Source organism: Dendrobates tinctorius, unplaced genomic scaffold, assembly GCF_039654945.1.
Source record: "Dendrobates tinctorius isolate UK_male_01 unplaced genomic scaffold, ASM3965494v1 ptg000145l, whole genome shotgun sequence".
Taxonomy (NCBI): Eukaryota; Metazoa; Chordata; class Amphibia; order Anura; family Dendrobatidae; genus Dendrobates; species Dendrobates tinctorius.
In genome coordinates, this window is record NW_027361812.1 from 3838877 (window position 1) to 3861038 (window position 22162).

The following is a 22162-nucleotide window of genomic DNA, read 5'->3' on the forward strand; positions in this document are numbered from 1 at the left end:
CGGCCTCCATAGTGACCCGTGTGGTTTTAGGGGCAGTCAGCCCATGATATATGGCTCTGTGCAATGAGGAAGGACTCTTTATCTCTGTCTAAATAATTTCCATATTCAGTTTCTCTGATTCAAGTATTCATATAAATTCCCTGTGAGCTGTGGAATGTATTTTCTCTGTTATCAGCCATTCAGGCTGCAGAGAGACTGGCTGTGTTACTCTTCAATGGCTGTAATGGCTGTAAATCTAAAAATGTTTTTTGTCACCATGTTATATCACTTCTCTCTAAAAAAAAAAAAAAATAACTGAAAAATGTCATTTCTACGCAGGTTTTACTTCTGTGATCTGCCAGCTTTAGCTTTCAGGTCCCTTTAATGGTCGCTGTAATTGCAGTGTAGTGATCATGTGGGCACAGCGCGAATGGTAGCACTTAAAGGGATGGTTCTGTGGGGTATTTTTCCTGATCTCTTCTAAAATCCTGTCATTTATCGTAGGACAACTGATCAGCTCCAGTTCCTGCCACATGCCAGGGAATGCTAACCCAGCCTGCCCACACAGTATTACATGTAAGTGGCTAAAGACTCCCACAGTGAGGGATGAAAGATTGGGACAGTGAACAGTCCAGGATCAAAGCTCACTTCAGTGTGTGACTCCAACACAACACTGCAAATTAAGACTGGGGCTAGGGAGGCAGCCTGTGTGGCTGCAGGGCTGGATGCACACACATATGTAGCAGAGCTGAGCTTACTTCTTGCATTGTCATATTAGTGTTAGGGCAGTAGGTGTCTATTGGTATAATACAGCTTTATGGAAACACAGAGAGCACCGTGTAATGTGATTATACCAAACGACAAACTCAGCTTCGCTACACACTCAGCACTGCTACAACCGTACATAAGCATATCCCTATGTAAGAAACATGTTTACAAATAGCTATATATTCCTTATAGATCTAATAAAATTTTACCTCCTATCTGTCCCCTATAAATGGCTATTTATAACAGTAATAATAATATGTTACAAGAACTTCCATACAATACAATTTGCACAGTAATATATCAACAATATACTGAACTTTTTATATATTCCTATATATATATATATATAAAGAGATATAGATATTATATATAAATATATATATATAAATATATACTTTTTGATTGATTTAATACAGTCCATTAGTTCTTAGTGTCATTGAAATAAACAATCGTTTTACACATTAATAAACCTTGTTATAACACAGCTGAACTAGTGATATCCAAGAAAGAAGAATAGACACACACATGCAGAGCAGGTGTCTATAAGATACAGTTGCACATTAATAGCTATAAGTGCATAGGAATTAAGAAGGGACGTACACAGATACAGAACCATGACTGGTACAGGTACAACGAAAAAAGTGGTTGGTCATATCAGCCTGATGAAGGGATGTAAGCAGTCCCGAAAGCTTGCTTTGTAACAACATTCACTATTATTTGTTAGCCATTAAAAGGTATCACACCCACAACATTCCTATTTTGTTTCTCTCACTGAGAGCACTTTATATATTTTTTGGTACAGGTACATGCACGGGCAGCCTGGACATGCCAGGATAGGAGATAGCACTGATGTGGATGGGACATCTCCCCTCCATGAGTGACTTAGCTACCCTCCTGAATGCACTGGCACTCCTACCCATATCGATGGAAAAAACACCTTAACCTTTAAGTTTTCCCAGTACAGCCGGTAGCAACCCCCCATAGTACTCAATGCATGAAAGACTTTGGACTCTGTGATCACAGACCTCCACAATGTGATCAGCGCTCTACATGTGATGCCAGGATTAGTAACATCAAAGAGACGCCAACTCCCCACATCGCATCTAAATGACTATGAATAAGCCAGGGTCTAAGAAGTAAGGTTTCTCCTTGCGGAGAGTGACATGCCAGCTGTGGCTTGTCAAGGTAAGGAGACTTATTCGCCGTGCAATGCTCCTCTGGGAAAATAATATGCAATATGCAATATGAAGAGGCAATTTGCATATGAATAAGCCAGGACCCTGGTGCCGACTCCTGACTGAGCCCCTATACAGTGACACAACTCGGAACCCCAGTGTGCGCACTATCTGCCCCAACACCATGATGTGGATGTGGATGCAGAGCTGGATGATGAGTGTGTGTGATGGGGAGGCTACAGAGCCGGCTGCATGTCACCTCTGGCTCACTCACATATACAGATGCAGATGTTGGCCATGTATGCATGCAGGGTGCACGTTCTGGATGATGCACGTTGAGGACGGGGAGGCTGACATGCTGGGAGAAGGTGATCAATGCTGAACATACATGCATTGTGTGCTAGACATTGGAGCACAGCAGCACTCACCTGCAGGCAGGGCCAGTCTGATCACACTCTGCACTGAGGAGACAGATCGCATATAGCAGCACTCCCCCCGCACCGCAGAGACAACACAGGACCCCCACACCTTACCGCAGACTCACACACACAACACCCTGCTGCAGGCGCTCACACACACACACACCGGCTGCAAGGCACAAAGACAGAGAGGCAGAGATGTCCCTGTCAGCCCCTCAGTAGCAGTGTGCCAGTGTGAGCTGCGCTACGCCTGTGTGGCGATGTCTGTCCCCTCTGTGTCTTGCATGCGTCTATCTCCTCATTACTGGGATGTGAGTGTATGTGACCAGCTCCCTTCCCCCAAAACCAGCTGCTTCCCCATAGCAGCAAGAAGCCGCCACTGTTTAGGACCAATACAGGAGCGATTAACCCCTACCGGCCTGAGCCTGATCACACAGCACCGATTCCCGTCATCCGTATCCCCTCACACCAGAATCTCCGTCATCCAAGCCCCTACACGGAGACCTGCCCAGCAACACTTCAGTCATTCATACTCCCAGCTGCAAGAAGCCACTTCTGCCATTCACACTTCGGTATGGCGGGGTCCACCCGTACGGATATCTCCACGGTCCGGCGGAAGATGACCGGTCATAGAAATAATTACTGCAAGATCCGATCTGACGAATGATCTGACATTGCGTAGTGATCACAGCTATTGGCTTAATCGTAGCGGGTTAGTGGTGATCAATGGGAAGACTCCTTCATAGGGGACATTCTATACGGCTTCTATAAGTGGGCCGCCCCAACAGTTGTCTCCAGGATGAATTATCGGGACTGATTAGGAGCATAATCACGGCCTACGTCATAACTCACATATGGTACTTGTCACATGCATCAGGACTACTGCCAAGGAAACGGATAGTATTACTCCTATTTCTAAACTCCACAGACATCACACAACCTCATTGTGCTCACTGCCAGCATTATTAGGACCTGTGCACTCTTGTTCACATGGAATTTTTTTAGGTTGACCAATCCAACAAGTTTGTCAAGCAGAAACTTTTTTAGAGTCTGTGCATAGTTTTTGGAGCATAAACTGAGCAAAACCTCTATGATTTTCACTAGTTTTGAGTTTTCAAGGAGGATTTGGAGAGTTTACACTCAGTTTCTGCTCAAAAATTTCCTCAAAAAACTCTGTCAGCACACACCCTGAGGCTATGTGCACACGCTGCGGATTGGTCTGCGTATTTGTATCTGTGGAACCGAAGGTAAAACCGCAGGTAAAATGACCTGCGGTTTTACCTGCAGATTGGCCTGCGGTTTATCATCTCTACAATGGAGCAGCAGAATCTGCAGAAAAGAAGTGACATGTCATTTCTTTCTGCGGATTCAAAACCGCAGCTTTTCCACAGTTAAAAATCCGCAGCGTGTGCACAGCGGATTGTAAATCCCATAGACTTACATGCTACTGTACACTGTCTGCAGAACTGCTGCAGATCCGCTGCGGCCAAAACCGCAGCGTGTGCACATAGACTTAGGGTATGCACATGGCATCTTGTAGGCACTGGTGCAGCCATCCAGTTTTCCCAGGCAAAACTGTCAAGAAAGTTGTTTTCTGAAGCATCTTCACCGCCAGCATCTTTTAAGCCAAGTTCACCCATTCAGTATTTGGTCAGTATTTTACCTCAGTTATTTGTAAGCTAAAACCAGAAGTGGGTGATAAATACAGAAGTGGTGACATGTTTCTATTAAGCCACGTTCACACATTCAGTATTTGGTCAGTATTTTACCTCAGTATTTATAAACCAAATTCAGGAGTGGGTGAAAAATGCAGAAATGGGGTGACGTGTTTCCAGGGCTGTACAGGTCATCTGGCAATTCTGGCAAATGCCAGAGGGGCCTGTCTGGTCATGGGCCGCCTTGTCTGCTATGTTGTTAGCAGAATTGGTGTTCTCAAGACACCCATACTGTAAGAGTAGTGAAGGAGCACAAAGTCGCTGACTCCGCTACTTACCCCAGCAGGCCATGGGTATCATTAGAAATATTGGTCTTGTAAATCCTGCTTTCCACCATCCAGGGTAATATTAGTAATAAATCCCATCTGGGGCTTGGGGATGGGACTGGGCCTGTGTGATTTCATATGCTAGGGCTGAATTTCATTCCCAGTCCGTACCTGCGTGTTTCTATTAGGCCACATTCACACGTTCAGTATTTGGTCAGTATTTTACCTCAGTATTTTATTTACCTCAGTATTTGTAAGCCAAAACCATGAGGGGATGATAAATACAGAAGTGGTGACGTGTTTATATTAGGCCATGCTCACATATTCAGTATTTGGTCAGTATTTTACCTCAGTATTTGTAAGCCAAAACCAGGAGTGGGTGAAAAATTAGGCCATGCTCACATATTCAGTATTTGGTCAGTATTTTACCTCAGTATTTGTTTTCCAATAAATTTTATTAAAATTTATAATGAAAGAGAAAGGGTAGGGGGAAAGGGAAATAATGCATTGTCATGCAGTCAATCCATAAAATACATAGAACAGATAGATATTTGTCAGATCAAAAACATAGTCAAAATATTTTACACAAATATAAACTAGAAATAAAAAACAATGCCCTTATGGAAATCGTTCTATCCAACGGTTCCATTTACAAGCAAATTTGTTAAAGCAGTAATTTGAAATAGCAATTTTATTTTCAGAAGATTTATGTAAAGAAGTTTTATTAATTAAATCTTGTAATGAGGGAATATTAGGGGACTTCCAAAAAAAAGCAATATTATTTTTGGTAACTAAAAAAAAGTGAAGAATAAGATGTCTTAAGGATGGATTGAACTGATCAATGCCCACAGAGAGTAAGGCCAACTGAGGGGTTAAAATAAAATCATTAATATTTAAAATTTGACCAGCCAAGGACTCAACCTCTATCCATAATGGTCTAATCTTTGCACATGACCCGTATATGTGAAATAGAGAACAAATCTGTTTACCTCAGTATTTGTAAGCCAAAATCAGGGGTGGGTGAAAAATGCAGAAGTGGTGACACACTGACATGCCTCTATTAGGCCACATTCACACATTCAGTATTTGGTCAGTATTTTACCTCAGTATTTGTAAACCAAAACCAGGAGAGGAACAATCAGAGGAAAAGTGTTTTTGAAGCGGTTTTTGGATTAGATCTGTTAAAAACAAATGTGTGTCCACAAAAAAATTACAGAGATTTTTTTATTTTAAATCATCCATACAATTCTATGTGTCTGTGAAAAACACAGATGGCATCAGAGTGCAATCTGTGATTAACATTGTAATTAATGGGAAAAGCTTTGTAGTTTATTTATTGTTTTTCTTAAATGAAAATCACTGATGAAACTTTGATGGTAAAAAATGACACTGACCAAACAAGGATGAAAATCGGATGAAAAACACTGATGACCATTTTTTTTGTACATGAAACATCACGTTCGTCTGAATGTGACCTCATACCTTTCTAAAGAAAAATTTTGCACTGCTTCTATCATTCACGGTTTGGAGATGCTTGCACATCACCCCAATCATTTATCCTCAGTCCTATGGAAAGACCTTCATATTACTTCTTTTATTTATAGTCCCAGTTCACATTACTTTTACCATTTATAGTGCCATCTTATACCACGTCCGCCAAATTCTCACCAAAATATCTTTCTAATGTTACCTTTGTGGAAAAACCTGGTTGTTGCATCTATCCATCATTTTTGCATAGAAAATCCTATGCATTTCTTCTTCACATTACTCATAGAGTATAGTCCCATTGAAAGACCTGCGCATTCTGCTACTCATTTATAAGTATTATTGTCCATGCTGCGTCATTAAAGCAGACCTATCAGTAATTGGGCAGCACGGTGGCTCAGTAGATAGCATTGCAGCGCTGGAGTCCTGGGTTTGAATCCCACCAATGACAACATCTGCAAGGCGTTTGTATGTTCTCCCCCATGTTTGTGTGGGTTTCCTCCAGGTTCTCCGGTTTCCTCCCACACTCCAAAGACATACTGATAGGGAATTTAGATTGTGAGTCCCATCGGGGACAGTGATGATAATGTGTGCAAACTGTAAAGCGCTGCGGAATATCTTAGCGCTACATAAAAATAAAGATTATTATTATTATAGGTCCAAAGTGACCAGACTTTGCTTGTATTTTACTCCAACTGCTTCCTAATTATTCCAGTTGTTTTCTTTTTTTTTAAGAAGAGCACAGTAAGTACTATGCTTCATTTGAATGGATAGTTTAGTTTAGTAGTTTAGTTCTACTACTACTAGGTCAACCCCTTCTCAAGTCGAATGTTTGGCGCCAATAAAATGATGCCGTTCCAGCTGTGTTGTTGACACTCGTGTTCCCGGGGCTCGTGTGAAATTATGTCACGTGAGCCCTGCACCCAATTAGTGCTGGCATCACTGGTCCCACCTTCAGACAAATCGAACATCAAGAGTCAGAAAGCAGCCTCAGCCCTGACTTCCTGTTGATGTTCAGTACGTCTGAAGGTGAGGCCAGTGATGCCAGCGCTGATGAGGCGCAGAGCTCATTTGACATAATAACTGCACGTGAGCCCCGGGAACACACGTGCCAACACCGCTGGAACGACGCCAGCACGGGAGGTGAGTATAGCTGTATTTATTTTATCAGCATCAAACATTGAGATCACAAGGGGTTGTCTTAGTAGTGGACAACCCCTTTAATGATTATCAGCCTCTTATCTATGTACCCCAGAAGGTTCATGCCATATTTAAGGGGGAATCACATTTAATAGGCAGTGCTATGTATTACCATAATCTAGGGGGTACATTGATGTCAATAGTTTTGTAGGAGGCACTTAAGAATGTTGAGAAACATAGAATAGATACCATTTATATCTTTGAAACTTGTAATGGCTGGCTGGAGTACAAAAAGCCGAGTTCATAAAAAGGAGCATTCCACTTAATGAATTTGGTGCATCTTCTCAGTGGCATGCGCCTCTGTGTGCCACGCCAGAAATGTTAGTCTAGTCGGAGACAGAAGTAGAATTTCTAACATTAGAAGCACCAACACTTTTGCAGAATTTGATGGGCGGACATAACAACTCGATGTCCTGCCCTGGCTCCACCCCAGTCCCTCCCATTTTGTCATTGCTGTTTCAAAGTTGCGTTAAAATGCTAAAAGTTTCAAAATGTTTGCGCAAATTGTGTTTTTTCAAACATTTCACAGCACTTTTCTAGCATAAAAACTTTTAGGTCCCCTTAGGACTTCACACATATACTGTTTAACGAAGAGACATTCTAAATGATTGTTAGCACTAGATAAACCTTAGTAATTATGAATATGCTTTGTTTCCATTTCCCTTGAAATTGACTGCAATAAGACAGGAGAGGGTGGTCATTTTCCCAAACTGAGATTGTTTTATTTGTATAATATATAAATTCAGGAAGAAATAGATGAGTTGATCGGAAAGACCTTTCTTTTCTAGTTTTATTCTAGGCCAAATAATACAGTAAACATATCTATTGTATAATGTGATGACTCATGAAACTGGTGTATCTACATTTACAAAATTATACAACAGCATCGTCTACTTTATAGATGCTTCCCATTTTAAAAAAGCCAGTCAGATCTCCCGTTTTATAAAATACTTGTATTCCCTATGAAAGAACAAATATGGACAGTGCTATTGACAGATCTCTGTTGTGCTGATCCTCTTACTCCTTCAAGAAATGTAAGAATTCTTTAACTTCTGGTTGTTTCGGTTGTGTGTCCCTTTTCAGTCTGACGCTGTCCTATGAATGTGGACAGTATAGACTATATAGGGATAGGCGCTAGGGATGAGCGAGTAGTGTAGTATTCGGACTCGCTGTACTCGTTACGAGTACCTCCTAATACTCAGGTACTCGTAACGAGGAGCGAGTCCAATCTAAGTCTATGGGAAATGCAATTAGTGGGCGGGGACTGTGCTGGGCGGGGACTGTGCAAAGACTGTGCCAGACTATGCGGGACTGTGCTGGCCTATGCAGGGACTGTGTCGGGCTGTACGGGCTTGTGCTGGCCTGTGCGTGGACTGTGCCGGGCTGTGCGGGACTGTGCTGGCCTGTGTGAAGACTGTGCCGGGCTGTGCGGGACTGTGCTGGCCTGTGCGAAGACTGTGCCATGCTGTGCGGGACTGTGCAGGGCTGTGCAGGTACTGTGCAGGGACTTTGCTGGGCTGTGACACTGTGCTGGGCTGTGCGGGGACTGTGCTGGGCTGTGCGGGGACTGTGCAGGGACTGTGCGGGCTGTGCCGAATATTGCGAGTATGCTCACTCATCCCCAATAGGCGCATTAGAAATAAAAAAACACCCAGTTGTCAATTTATTTATACATTTGGAGGAGAAATAACAGAGGAATGACACAGTGCAGAATTCCAAGAACCAGACTTGCCTGAAGAACTACACTGCTCAAAAAAATAAAGGAAACACTAAGATACCACATCATAGATATTACTGAATGAAACATCTCAGCTGCAAATCTTTATTCATTACATAGTGGCATGCGTTGAGAACAAGAAAACATAAAAATGATCACTGTAAATCAAAATTAATGTCCCATGGAGGTCTGGATTTGGAAGTATACTTAAAATCAAAGTGGAAAATCAAATTACAGGCTGATCCAACTTCAGTGCAAATGCCTCAAGACAAGGAAATGATGCTCAGTAGTGTGGGCGGCCTTCACGTACCTGTTTGACCTCCCTACGACACCCGAGCATGCTCCTGATGAGTCGGCGGATGTTGTCATGAGGGATCTCCTCCCAGACCTGGACTAAAGCATCCACCAACTCCTGGACAGTCTGTGGTGCAACGTAACATTGGTGGATGTGCGAGACATGATGTCACAGATGTGTTCAATCGGATTCAGGTCTGGGGAACGGGTGGGCCAGACCATAGCTTCAATGCCTTCATCTTGCAGGAACTGCTGACACACTCCAGCCACATGAGGTCTGGCATTATCCTGCATTATGAGGAACCCAGGGCCAACTGCACCAGCATATGGTCTCACAAGGGGTCTGAGGATTTCATCTCTGTACCTAATTGCAGTCAGGCTACCTCTGGCGAGCACATGGAGGTCTGTGCGGCCCTCCAAAGAAATGCTACCCCACACCATCACTGACCCACTGCCAAAGCCGTAATGCTGAAGGATGTTGCAGGCAGCAGATCACTCTCCACGGCATCTCCAGACTCTGTCATGTCTGTCACATGTGCTCAGGGTAAACCTGCTTTTATCTGTGAAGAGCACAGGGCGCCAGTGGCGAATTTGCAAATCCTGGTGTTCTGTGGCAAATGCCAAGCATCCTGCATGGTGTTGGGCTATGAGCACAACCCCCATCTGTGGACGTTGAGCACTCAGACCATCCTCATGGAGTCGGTTTCTAACTGTTTGTGCTGACACATGCACATTTGTGGCCTGCTGGAGGTCGTTTTGCAGGGCTCTGGCAGTGCTCCTCCTGTTCCTCCTTGCACAAAGGCTGAGGTAGCAGTCCTGCTAAAGGGTTGTTGCCCTCCTATAGCCCTCTCCACATCTCCTGGTGTACTGGCCTGTCTCCTGGTAGCGCCCCCAGCCTCTGGACACTACGCTGACAGACATAGCAAACCTTCTTGCCACAGCTCACTTTGATGTGCCATCCTGGATGAGCTGCACTACCTGAGCCACTTGTGTGGGTTGTAGAGTCCATCTCATGCTACCATGAGTGTGAAAGCACACCCAACATTAAAAGTGACCAAAACATCAGCCAGAAAGCATTGGTACTGAGATGTGCTCTGTGGTCCCCATCTGCAGAACCACTCCTTTATTGAGGGTGTCTTGATAATTGCCAATAATTTCCATCTGTTGTCTATTCCATTTGCACATGTGAAATTGATTGTCAAACAGTGTTGCTTCCTAAGTGGAGATGATTTCACAGAAGTTTGATTTACTTGGAGTTATATTCTGTTGTTTAAGTGTTCCCTTTATTTTTTTGAGCAGTGTATAATAAATAATACAGCATCTAGCTACATCTATTTTTAGTCCAGTACATCTCTGAATTGTACACTTTTTCCATTTTCATTTTATATTTTAATTTGTCTATTTTTAGTATCTTCGCAATTAACATTTTGGTATAAACTAAGGCTACAGTCCCACAGTGATTCTGATATTGCATAATTTCTGCACCAATTAGTTAAGTAACTTGATGGCTTTGCTGAAAATTGATGTTGCTTAACATGCAACACAATGTGCCAAAAAAGCGCTAAAATTGTGGTGCACATTTCTGTTTCAAAATAAGCCAATTAATAGGTGGCTATTGAACAGATTTAATCAGACAGCATGAACCACTTTGATACATCTGGCATGTTTTTAGACTGTCTAGTTTAAGTTTGCACAGTCTAACAATTAGACAATTTGGATAAATGCCCCTTCATGTTTGATGTTAAGAGTCTTCATGTCTGTATAAGGGTATGTCATTTCCCACAACTCGGGAATCATGCAGACAGTATTGTATTGTCTTAATATTGGTGCTGTCATTTCTATGCCATAAGGTTTGCCTTTCATTTTCCCTCATTCGCTGTTTGTCAGCCATCTTAGAAGCTCATGTGTTTGCATATCTGGTTCAGAAAAGTCTTTTTTGCCAACTGTATTTGTACATAACTACAAAAATTCAGCTTGAAAATAAACCTTCCTCTGGACTCTTCATATGTGCCTGACTCTTCATACGTGCCTCCTGCAGTCGAGTTCAAGCTATCTGATGCTCTGATGCTATATCTACAGTGGGGAAAAAAAGTATTTAGTCAGTCAGCAATAGTGCAAGTTCCACCACTTAAAAAGATGAGAGGCGTCTGTAATTTACATCATAGGTAGACCTCAACTATGGGAGACAAACTGAGAAAAAAAAATCCAGAAAATCACATTGTCTGTTTTTTTTTCATTTTATTTGCATATTATGGTGGAAAATAAGTATTTGGTCAGAAACAAGCAATCAAGATTTCTGGCTCTCACAGACCTGTAACTTCTTCTTTAAGAGTCTCCTCTTTCCTCCACTCATTACCTGTAGTAATGGCACCAGTTTAAACTTGTTATCAGTATAAAAAGACACCTGTGCACACCCTCAAACAGTCTGACTCCAAACTCCACTATGGTGAAGACCAAAGAGCTGTCAAAGGACACCAGAAACAAAATTGTAGCCCTGCACCAGGCTGGGAAGACTGAATCTGCAATAGCCAACCAGCTTGGAGTGAAGAAATCAACTGTGGGAGCAATAATTAGAAAATGGAAGACATACAAGACCACTGATAATCTCCCTCGATCTGGTGCTCCACGCAAAATCCCACCCCGTGGGGTCAGAATGATCACAAGAACGGTGAGCAAAAATCCCAGAACCACGCGGGGGGACCTAGTGAATGAACTGCAGAGAGCTGGGACCAATGTAACAAGGCCTACCATAAGTAACACACTACGCCACCATGGACTCAGATCCTGCAGTGCCAGACGTGTCCCACTGCTTAAGCCTGTACATGTCCGGGCCCGTCTGAAGTTTGCTAGAGAGCATTTGGATGATCCAGAGGAGTTTTGGGAGAATGTCCTATGGTCTGATGAAACCAAACTGGAACTGTTTGGTAGAAACACAACTTGTCGTGTTTGGAGGAAAAAGAATACTGAGTTGCATCCATCAAACACCATACCTACTGTAAAGCATGGTGGTGAAAACATCATGCTTTGGGGCTGTTTCTCTGCAAAGGGGCCAGGACGACTGATCCGGGTACATGAAAGAATGAATGGGGCCATGTATCGTGAGATTTTGAGTGCAAACCTCCTTCCATCAGCAAGGGCATTGAAGATGAAACGTGGCTGGGTCTTTCAACATGACAATGATCCAAAGTACACCGCCAGGGCAACGAAGGAGTGGCTTCGTAAGAAGCATTTCAAGGTCCTGGAGTGGCCTAGCCAGTCTCCAGATCTCAACCCTATAGAAAACCTTTGGAGGGAGTTGAAAGTCCGTGTTGCCAAGCGAAAAGCCAAAAACATCACTGCTCTAGAGGAGATCTGCATGGAGGAATGGGCCAACATACCAACAACAGTGTGTGGCAACCTTGTGAAGACTTACAGAAAACGTTTGACCTCTGTCATTGCCAACAAAGGATATATCACAAAGTATTGAGATGAAATTTTGTTTCTGACCAAATACTTATTTTCCACCATAATATGCAAATAAAATGAAAAAAAAAACAGACAATGTGATTTTCTGGATTTTTTTTTCTCAGTTTGTCTCCCATAGTTGAGGTCTACCTATGATGTAAATTACAGACGCCTCTCATCTTTTTAAGTGGTGGAACTTGCACTATTGCTGACTGACTAAATACTTTTTTTCCCCACTGTACATGTGAGTAGTGAGTACTGTTTTATACTGAGGCAGTCTAGATACAGTGCTTCAAGTGCCCTACACTTGTTAACACTGTTTAATAAAGGCGCATTATTTATTATTTCTTGCTTGGTTTCCCTTGGCTGTTCGAGTCTTTAGGTTGTTTGGTTTATCTTGTAATCTATCAGATTTAATGCAAAAATTGCTGAGTCACATCACCATCATCTCTCAGCCTGCTTCTCAGAAATTACCATTAGAGGGAGCCCTAGGACAAATGTGTTCAGTTTATGAGATTTATACCAGGAAGGTGAACAAATACATTTCAGCTCTACAGAAGCTTAATAGACATGATTCCTTTGAGGAACTGTGAGGTTATCGCATCCTAATTCTGAGACATTCTGACAGAAGCAAGAATTGAACAAATTCAAGAGACGTCATCTCGCATTTCTAAGTCTACCAAGCAGTCAAAATAATCAACTAAGTCACACTCTTCTAAATTTTCAATCCTCAGTGAGAAGGTTATAAGTGCACTTGCAGAAACTGTGGCTACTAAGATCAAGTCGCCTTTGCACAAAGGAGGGCTGAAATGGATGCACTGGAAGCAAGCACAGCAGCAGAAGTAGCGTGCCAAAAGGCAGAAATGAATGCATTGGAAGGAAGCATAGCAGCAGAAGCAGATTGTAAAAGGGCAGCATAATGGGCTCTAAAAAAGGAGTGTCAGTATGATACAGCCATGGCAAAATTAAAGGTTCTAGAAGTCAAAGTCAAAGAGACAGCATCACTTTAAGTGATTTTGATATAGAAGACATTTATTATGCATACAACAGTGTTGTGACCTCCCTTGCTCGGATTTCTGAGCCGAAGCTCCCTCTGGTGGTTACTGAGAGTAGTGGAGCTGACCAGGTGGATGGAGGTTCTCCACCTGACGATGATAATTGGGAATCTGGGATTGCTGGCTGTGAGCATATAATGGAGCTGGCTGCTCTTGAAGGTTGCTGGTGATTTTTTCCTCTGAGTGCATTTGGAGCTCCTTTGTCCCCTGCCTGATCTGCATGTTCAGCTAAGTGATTCTTTTGCTAATCCTTTTCATCTAATCTGGTTGTGTCTTTTTTTTTTGCTTTCTGTTTTGCTGTTAGGGTTCAGCGTGCTCCCTGCTGGGGGCAACGCTGGGCCCTGCTTCATATGTTGCAACTTGTTCAGTCCCCTGTTATGTTAGTATCTTTTTACTTGCTGCCAGTTTATACCAGAGTGCTGATCTAGCGGGGGTGAGATCGTGTGATCTCAGGTTTTTTTGTATATCAGAAGTGATGGAATTTTTCAGGGTTTTGTGTGTGATTGCAGACAGTATCTTTTTCTGTTCTGTCCTGTCTAGACAGCTTGGGTCCCACCGTTTGCTCAGTCTGTTCTCTGCCTGTGTTTGTGTCTCATCTTGTCTCACCGACAATATATGTTTGGGGGCTGTCTATTCCTATGGGGATCTGCTCTGGGGCAGTTTAGATTTCATCTTTGTATCTTTAGGCTTAGTTAGTTCTCCGGCTGTGACGAAGCATCTAGGGCATCGTAGGAACGCTCCACAGCTACTACTAGTTGTGTGGATAGGATCAGGGGTCTGCAATCTGCTTAGTTACAAACCTCTCTGGTCTTCTGGTGGCTTAGCCTGTTCCTGCCATCCTCCTCGGTGACCCATTCATAACAGAGATGGTTAAGGGAACCACAAGTGAAACTGAGCCTGGACAGGGAGGACGCTGAGGAGCCGTGTGTCACGGTCCGACCCGGGTGCATGCTGTGCGACAGTGAAAGGAGTACAGGGAAAGTGGAAGATATGTACTGCTTGAAATGTGATGTTAATGCTGTAACAGAAATGGATGTGCTGTGTCCTGAAATCAGTAAAGTTGTTCAGTTGAAAGTTGATATGGACTGTGTCTCAGTTCTTGCAAATCTGCCTGGAGAAGGTCTCCTGCAGCAGAGGGAAGATCCTGAAGGAGCTGGACCTGGAGAAACAGGTATGCTGATCAATGGACATTATTTTCATATAAGAGTAGGTCAGGGCACAGAGATGAATAGGTGTGCGGCCATGACTACAGACCTGGCCCTCCCTTACACTTGGCTTGGTATAGTTGGCAGGAGGTGACTACCTCACAATACGGAGGAATCACGAAGAGAAAAGCTGTTGATTTGAGTGTAATTGCTGTGGCCATAGAAAATTATGTGTTGGAAGCAGCAAGTGAAGTTATTGTGATTTAACATGCAGAGGGAAAAAACGGCGCTGTTCATCAAGTGTCAGACAAAAGGGACCTGACTGAAATTTTGAATCCAGGAGGAGCTGATGCCCTGGAAATGGCAAGTAACTTAAATGTAAGTGCTGTACCCTTGGAAAGTGAAAGACCAGATGTGACTAACAATTTGGACTTGTCTAAAAGCCTGAAAGAATCTGACTTTGTACTGGCTAAGATGGCGGCCATGAAGATGGCGGGAGATGGTGAAGGAGCAAATAGCAATGAAAACCGCATCCTTCGTGGGCATTGCCGTCACCTCTTGGTGCCAAAACCAGCTTATCAGTATGCCCTGGTCTGCCCCTGGTGGATGTGGATGAAGAGGAGAAGGCCTAGCCCCCTGCCACTGACCAACAGTGGAAGGGAGGAGCAACTGGAGGCAGTCCCACCTGGTGAAGGGTGGGACCAAGAAGGAAACTACAAGTGCAGCTGCGGCGGCCTAGGCCGCATGGTGACAGACAGAAGCCAAAAGAACCTGGCCAGCCAGACAGTGGGAAGAAATTGCAAAGCACCCCACTTACCAGCATCCGGAGAGTTCTTCAGCACAGAGTCGGCGGCCACCAGAAACAACAGCATCCCGAGGACCGGAGTCCTTGAGTGTGGAGGCTGCACCTCAGCATCATCTGCAGCAGGAACGATCAGCGGAGCCATCGTCTCAACGTTCTTTGGAGGCGGAACCATTGGTACGACGTCAGGCAGGGGAACCCAGTAGACCGGAACCTTTGTTGTTAGTTCAGTGGAGACTGGAACTGGTGTCCGCCCTGGAGGAACCATTGCCAGAAGCCGAGAACGAGCCAGAGCTCTATCAGCTGACTGCGCAGGCATCCCTATGGAAGGACCCAGCGTTCCTGGGACGGCCCTGTCCTATGTTCCTGCGTCTGAGCTAGCGAGTGCACCTCAGCCTTTATCTACCTTTCAGATCTCCACTGCAGCTGCTACTCCATGGTAGCCTGTGACCTCTGTGGCTGCAGAGTCACCCCAGTCCCAAAATTGGGTCTGGGATTCAGCTACATTTACAGCGACATGGGATGCACACCGCTAAATTGCTCGAACTTGTCTGCTCAGGAAAATGTTGCGCACATTGCGCCATGCTGAACTGTTTGTAACGGGACTGTTCCACGTCCCTGCGGGCAAAGAGGCCTAAACCACCCCAAGATGGAGGGTGTAATGCGGCTGGACAGCCAAATGTGTACTGTGTTTGTTTTTTTGTTGTTGAGAGTTAATGGGTACTCAAAGCAGAGACTTCCTTTTCATTAAGGAACTAAAGACTGTCTACGTTTAAAAATCACCTTTTTGACCTGTTGCAGCGGACCGTGTTCCCTTCAAGGGAAGGGGGAGCACCCCTTCAAGTATTGGAGGACTGTGAACTAAGACCCCTTTTTTGGCTCAATGTATATATGTTTTGCTATGTTTTATGTATAAAGTCTTACATCTTGTTGCTGCCATGTACATAGGTTGCGCACTGTGGTTTATAGGGAGAGCGTAGTACCTTCATTTGGCCACAAGATGGGGGGCATTTCAGTACACACAGTTCTTAGATTAATTGAAAAGTCAGGACATGTTTAGCTTAGGAGGGGCTTGCTGTAAGTTAAGTTGCAGGATTTCCTGTATTGAATCAGTCGGGCTAGGGAGATGGAGCAGCTCAGTTGGGGCCAGAAAGTCCCTCACCGTCCAAGGGGCTAATGCCCTGGGGACAACGCAATGGCCCTCATAACGTTTGAAACGTAAGACCAGCCATCTAGCGCCAGTGGGAAGAAGACTGCAGCAGTGAGAGCAGTGTCAGTACAAGGAGAGGTCGGTGCTCTAATTGTGGACACAGCAGAAAGGATGGGCAGGTCACTCACCATGTGGCAGAACTCATCCTTGGGCATTCTCTCACAGCCGGTGCGAGACGGCTAAGGGAACCACCAGTGAAAGTGAGTCTGGATGAGGAGAACGCTGAGGGGCCATGTGTCATGGTCTCACCCGGGTACGTGCTGTGCAATAGTGAGAGGAGTACAGGGAATGTGGAAGATATGTACTGCTTGAAACGTGATGTTAATGCTGTAACAGAACGGGATATGCTGTGTCCTGAAGTCAGTAAAGTTGTTCAGTTGAAAGTTGATATGGACTGTGTCTCAATTCTTGCAAATCTGCCTGGAGAGGGTCTCCTGCAGCAGAGGGAAGATCCTGAAGGAGCTGGACCTGGAGACACAGGTATGCTGATCAATGGACATTATTTTCATATAAGAGGAGGTCAGGGCACAGAGATGAATATGTCGACATGACTAAAGCCCTGGCCCTCCCTTACACCTAAATAGCACAAAGTTTGTGAATAATCTGCAGCAAGCAACTGCAAGATTTTCATCTGCACCTTAAAGAGGAAACCGGAAATGAAAAAACATTTAATCTACTTCATACAGAATATCTTAGCGATAGTTCAGAGCCTGCACCACCACTAAAGGATAGAGAAGAATGCTGGTACCTTCTATCCTTTAGTGTCTATCACCCTCGCAAACATAACCAAATCAGAGAGATGCATGACTCCAGTGCTTAGTATGAAGGTACTGTATCTCTCTCAATAACTTGATCCTTACTGGGCCTAACCTAAAAAACAGCCTTATAGGAGTACTAATTCACTTCAGACAAGAAACAGTTGTAGTAATGGCCAGCATCGAGCAAATGTTTCATTGTTTTATTGTGAGGGAAGACAGTAGTAACTACCTAGGACAGGTTCACATTTCAAGTGTAGACCTTAGGCAAACCCTTCACCAAACAAGGAGTTGTGAACAGCATCTGTGATCCTCTTGGATTTATAGCACCCATTACCATTCAAGGCAAGATACTGCTGAGGGTGCCATCCCATGTCCATTTGTCTGGGCCCAGCTGATCAAGGAATAGGACTCGCAGCTGCATCTAGCCTTTTCAACAATGCATGGCTTCTTACATGAGAATCCTTGTTCTCTTGATGTCCACCGGAGATATCAAGCCAGCTTTTACTACATGGTTCATATCTCTGGTACCAAGGATGCAGCTGAGGTGTCATTGCTTTGGAAACCGCTTGAACTGGTCAACGGCATTACTGCATGTTTGTTTGTCTTTTTTGTCTTTCCAAGAACGGCAGAGGACGTCATCCAAGGGCATCACGTCAAGTTGGATTATCATGAAATCTAAAGATTTCAGATGGAAAGTGTCATGTCCTACGGCTTGGGAATCATGCACACAGTATTGTATTTTCATTATATTGTTGCTATCGTTACTATGCAATAAGCATTGCCCCTTTAGAAGTTTGTCCTACCTCTCTCCCTATAGTTCTGATGTCATTAACTCATCACTTCTTCATTCTTCTTCCTCATTCACTGTTTGCCAGCCATCTTAGAAGCTCAGGTGTTTGCATCTCTGGTTCAGAGAAGTCTTTATTTACCTACTGTATTTGTGCGTAACTACAATAATTCAGCTGGAAAATTAACGTTCTTCTGTGATCTTCATATGTGCCTCCTGCAGTCAAGTTCAAGCTATCTGATACTTTACCTACGTGTAAATATAGATTTATACTGAGCCAGCCTAGAAACAGTATCTCAAGTGCCCTACATGTGGGGAAGGTGACTTGACGGACAGACGTGACTGGTAGTAGGAGGGGACGGTTTGTGTATTAGAGATGGAGATTGACAGGATAGAAGAGTGACAGCTGGGAAAGATGGATAGGAGAGTGCAGTACCTAGAAATGACCACAAGATGGTAGGGGGGGAGTAGCTTAGGACTCAACATCCGCTTATGGCTTGAGAAACGCTTAGTCATGGGGGGCGGGGAGATAGGAACCCAGGAGGGGAATTCCCGGTGAGCGAGGGGATAAATAGAACAGGATAGGGTTCCAGACAGGCTAGTCCCGGGAGGAGCTCGGTAGAAGATGGTGAAGAGAGAAGAGCTCCACCAGGGGACTGACAACAAAGACAGTCAGGGGGGTGGCCCTGACCCGACGGACCGCAGGACAGATGAAGCCCCGGGGGTACCGATTGGATGACGACCTCGGGCAGGTGAAGCGCTGGTGGTAGATTGGTCTAGGACAGCCCCAGCGAAAGATCCGTGAGGGATGTTACTTCTACTGGAGCAAAGGTGCAGGTTCCCGGGCCTGGAGACAGAGAACTGTAAAGAGGCTGCGGTGCGTGGCTGTGGTCGTCAGGAGGACGACGAATAAATCCGGAACTGTTACAACTGAAATCTGTCTCCGCCTCGTCCTTGCATCGCCCGGTGTCTGTGTCATCCGGACAGGATAAGCAGTGGTCCACCCCCCAATTCCGGCCCCTACCACATTTGGTGTAGTCTGTAGGATCGCCGCCGCTAATACGACATCTTCCACGGCAGGCCTGCGTCTGAAGAACCCAACAGGACTTGAACTGTTCACCTGTGGATTACAAATTCCTGTGGATTACAAGACTGCTCACCTGTGGATTATAATTGGAGACTTTGTTCCGGATTGCATCAAGTGGCATCAAGAGGTCAAATCTCACCGGGAGGCCTGCTTTCGGAAGCCACTGATGGCCCCCAGACATCGGGCGGAGAGGAGGAGCGACTTCGGGCTCTGCTGGAGCAGCCGCCGAAGACATCGTCTGGGAGCCTCCCCGCGGGACCCACGAGCCTGGAGGCTAGCCCTGCCGGACGGCGGGGCAAAGATCGGAGGTGGCGGGAGGAGCTGCAGAGTGGCCTGCCAGAGGCCGCGGCACTGGGGAAGGTGAGAGATCCCCCGGCCCGGCAGGCGGCCCCGCGATGGCCCCCTCCACCCGGCCTTCCCGTGCAGCCTCCTGCGTTCCTGTGGGCCCGTCGCAGAGGGCTTTGCGGCCTCTGCTGGGCCGACCCGACGCTCTCACCCGCCACCATGAGCCACCCCGCCTGGCGGCGCATCGGCCCCCGTCGCCAGTGCGGAACCAGCCCGTGGTCAACGCTGCTGCGTTCCAACTGGCAGCAGCGGTTTACCACGCGAAGCCTGCCGCCACTCCAGCCCCGTCTGCGACTCCGATTACGGCCTGCTCCGCGGCCGCCTCTGGTTCGATTGCGGCGCCAGCTGCGGCCTACCCGGCGGCACCTGTGGCTGCCTCGGCCTCGCTCATGGTTCCAGCTGCGGCCTGCTCACCGATACCCGGGGCCGCTTCTGCCGCACTCCATACCGCGGCTGCGGCCTGCCCATCAAGGTCCGCGGCTGCTCCGGCCCCCCTCCGGATGGCGGCTTCGGTCGGGTCATCGGGCTCTGCCGCCTCTGCGGAGCTGTCTGCCATCCACACTAGCAGGTCCCAGCTTCGCCACTCTGCTTCTCACCAGTCAATGACCCCGGTCCCTCCCCTGCGAATGGAACTGCAGGAGCTGGGGGCCGGATGGAGCGAAGCCACCACGTCGACAGAGATGAGCGCGTCCACGCCACCACCGGTGGTGGACTGCTGGTTCACAAGCAGAGAAATGGCGCGGAACACGCGCCGTGAAGCCACTTTCGGCCCCTTCTACCCCTTTTGACTCAACTCTCAGGAGGGAGGTGACCCCTGTGCCCTGGGCAAAAAGGACACTCGGGGCTCAGGAACAGTCGAGACATCCCGGGAACCTCACAGCTGTGGGGTTCCCCTGCTTGACTGGCGCAACATCAGCCATCAGGAGATGGCCTGGACTATCGGGATTTCGCTGCACCGTTGTGCAGGCCCCTAGAGGACAGTTCGGCGTCCAAGATAAGAGACATGTTTTTTTGTTGATTGTTTGCTCCTGGCATAGCGGGGATGTGGGAGAGGAAGTACTCATGTTAAAGGGAGGGAGAGTATTTATGTTCTGTTTTAAAATGTTATGTTGAAGGAAAAGAAAAAAAACAGAAAAAAAGCGGAAAAAACAAACAAAAGAAAAGGGGTTACCTCTGTTGGGTAACTCATATTGTTATTAAGGTAGAGATAACAGTATGTTAAAGTTGATTTAATGAGTAGTGTGTTTAAAAAAAAATGTGTGTAACAGGTTCCGGGTACGAGGTAGATATGACGAAGACGCCGACCATGACTCTTTTTAGGTGAAGGACGTAGAGACGAAGAACATTAAACCAGACAGTGGTTCGTCAGTCAGGTCTCCGACACCATGGACACCCCAAAAGGATGGGCGGGCGCCAATGATTACCTCGTAGGTGAAAGGCCTCGGTCATGGCGTTCCGGAAAGCTGAAGGTAGTGGAAGGGGAGAGTAGTGGGAGATTCACGCCGTAGAGTAGTCCGGGTGGACCTCGCCAACCCGAAAGAAGTTGTCACGTGGCGTGCGCGCTGGCGAGTAGCAGTAGGCTGCTTGGAGCATGGTGCTTCCGGTTTAGTTCGGCCCCCGTGGGCAGCGGGTTTGGCCCAACGACCGGTCTGACAACAGACTGTGGACAAGCTTCAGGACGATGTAGGTAGAGAGTACGATTGTCGGGACAACAATGGACTAAGGGAGGGGGAGTGTGGGGAAGGTGACTTGACGGACAGACGTGACTGGTAGTAGGAGGGGACGGTTTGTGTACTAGAGACGGAGATTGACAGGATAGAAGGGTGACAGCTGGGAAAGGTGGATAGGAGAGTGCAGTACCTAGAAATGACCACAAGATGGCAGGGGGGAGTAGCTTAGGACTCAACATCCGCTTATGGCTTGAGAAACGCTTAGTCATGGGGGGCGGGGAGATAGGAACCCAGGAGGGGAATTCCCGGTGAGAGAGGGGATAAATAGAACAGGATAGGGTTCCAGGCAGGCTAGTCCCGGGAGTAGCTCGGTAGAAGATGGTGAAGAGAGAAGAGCTCGACCAGGGGACGGAAAACAGAGACAGGGGGGTGGCCCTGGCCCGACGGACCGCATGACAGACGAGGCCCTGGGGGTACCGATTGGACGACGACCTCGGGCAGGTGAAGTGCTGGCGGTAGATTGGTCTAGGACAGCCCCAGCGAAAGATCCGCGAGGAACATTACTTCGACTGGCGCAAAGGTGCAGGTACCCAGGCCTGGAGACAGAGAACTGTAAAGAGGCTGCGGTGCGTGGCTGTGGTCGTCAGGAGGACGATGATTAAATCCGGAACTGTTACAACTGAAATCTGTCTCCGCCTCGTCCTTGCATCGCCCGGTGTCTGTGTCACCCGGACAGGGTAAGCAGTGGTCCACCCCCCAATCCTGGCCCCTACCACATACACTTGCAATCTAATTATGGAGTCTGAAGGGTATGTGCACATAACATGTTCTTCAGGTGGAT

General features: G+C 46.1%; 1 protein-coding gene and 1 long non-coding RNA gene across 2 annotated transcripts in view; one reads left to right on the forward strand and one right to left on the reverse strand.

Annotated features, from left to right (window-relative positions):
- Window positions 1-2868, reverse strand: part of ASIC1 (acid sensing ion channel subunit 1) — a 523004-nt gene extending 520136 nt beyond the window's left edge. Inside the window, exon 1 of the mRNA XM_073546130.1 lies at window positions 2351-2868. The gene's annotated coding sequence lies outside the window, so the exon portion shown is untranslated. The remainder of the gene's footprint in view (window positions 1-2350) is intronic.
- Window positions 1-22162, forward strand: part of LOC141049569 (uncharacterized) — a 93369-nt gene that overhangs the window by 36110 nt on the left and 35097 nt on the right. The window lies entirely within an intron of this gene.